This window comes from Brassica oleracea, chromosome C5, assembly GCF_000695525.1.
Source record: "Brassica oleracea var. oleracea cultivar TO1000 chromosome C5, BOL, whole genome shotgun sequence".
NCBI lineage: Eukaryota > Viridiplantae > Streptophyta > Magnoliopsida > Brassicales > Brassicaceae > Brassica > Brassica oleracea.
Genome location: NC_027752.1, coordinates 24,842,061 through 24,843,933, shown reverse-complemented (window position 1 = coordinate 24,843,933; position 1,873 = coordinate 24,842,061).

Here is a 1,873-nt window from a genome sequence, read left to right as displayed (position 1 = left end):
ACCATTTGGCAGATTGGGCACCCAGCTACCCATTTTGCAACATCACGCTTCATTCCAATCCAATGATAGTATCTCTTCAAGTCTTGGTACATCTTATTGGCTCCTGGATGTATCGAAAACTTTGACTGATGTGCCTCCTTTAGGATCTCATTCCGCAATCCTTTGTCGTTAGGAACACACACTCGGCCGTTAACCAGAATCGTCCCATTGTTTGAAGTCTGATACTCCGCTTTCTCGTTCTTGGAAGCTTTGATCAGATTTTCATCCTTTTCATGTGCAAGGCGAACTCGGGACAACAAGTCTGCCTGATCCGCTGCATCAAGACCCAACGGTTCCACTTCGTCAGTCAAGGCAGCTAGTCGTAAGGTTCCAACCATGTGAACTAGTTCCTCCATGTCTTTCTCTGAAGCTGAAGCTACTCTCTTCTGGCTCAAGGTATCCGCGAGAAGATTTGCCTTTCCCGGATGGTAGGCAATATCCAAGTCGTAATCCGCAACCAGTTCCATCCAACGCCTCTGTCTAAGGTTCAGCTCTGGTTGAGTAAAGATATACTTCAAGCTCTTATGGTCCGTGAAGACTTGGACCTTAGCACCATAGAAATAAGACCGCCATATCTTCAGGGCAAACACGACAGCAGCCATCTCTAAGTCGTGTGTTGGATAGTTCCCTTCGTGTTTCCTTAGCTGTCTAGACGCATACGCGATCACTTTGCCTTGCTGCATCAATACGCACCCAAGTCCAACTTTGGATGCATCTGTGTACACCACGTATGGCTCGTTGTCCATTGGAAGAGCCAATACTGGAGTAGTCGTCAACATCATCTTGAGTTTGCTGAAACTCACATCACAGCCTTCTGTCCACACGAACTGAACATCTTTCCCAGTCAACTTTGTCAACGGTTGAGCCATGCTGGCAAATTCCTTAACAAACCATCGGTAGTATCCAGCCAGTTCGAGAAAGCTCCTGATCTCTGTTGCGTTCCTTGGTCTGGGCTAGTCCGCAATGGCCTTGATCTTCTCTTGGTCCACGGACACTCCCTTGTCCGAGACCACATGACCCAACAAACCAATTTCTCTTTGCCAAAAGCTGCATTTGCTGAGCTTGGCGAACAACTTATGTTCCCGCAGCTTATCCAAAACTATTCTCAGATGGTCCTTGTGCTCTTCCTGATTCTTTGAGTAGATCAAGATGTCGTCTATGAAGACCATAACGAATTCATCCAGGTAGTCTCTGAAAACGTTATTCATCATCTTCATAAAGGCTGCAGGGGCGTTGGTCAATCCGAAGGGCATGACCACAAACTCGTAGTGGCCGTATCTCGATCTGAAGGTTGTCTTACGAACATCCTCTTCAGCAATCGGAATCTCATGGTATCTCGAAGCTAAATCAATCTTGGAGAAACAAGTAGCACCTCGGAGTTGGTCAAATAACTCGTCAATCCTTAGAAGAGGGTACTTGTTCTTCACTGTGACTCTGTTAATCCCCATGTAATCAATGCATAGCCTGAAGCTACCATCTTTCTTCTTCACGAACAGAACCGGTGCGCCCCAAGGTGAACTGCTTGGGCACACAAACCCTTTCTCCATCAGTTCATCTAACTGTTTCTTAAGTTCTGTCATTTCAGTCGGAGCCATCCGGTACGGAGCTTTCGAGATTGGCTTTGTGCCCGGCTCAAGCTCAATTGTGAAAGGATCAGAACGGTCCGATGGTAATCTTGTCAAGGATTCGAACACGTCATCATACTCCTTTACAATCGGAATCCCTTCCAACTCAGCATCAGGTCCGACTTCCACAGTTGTGATTGAATCCAGATAAGCCTCACATCATTTTTCCAGCATTCTTTCTGCTTGAAGTGCTGAAATGATCAGACTCC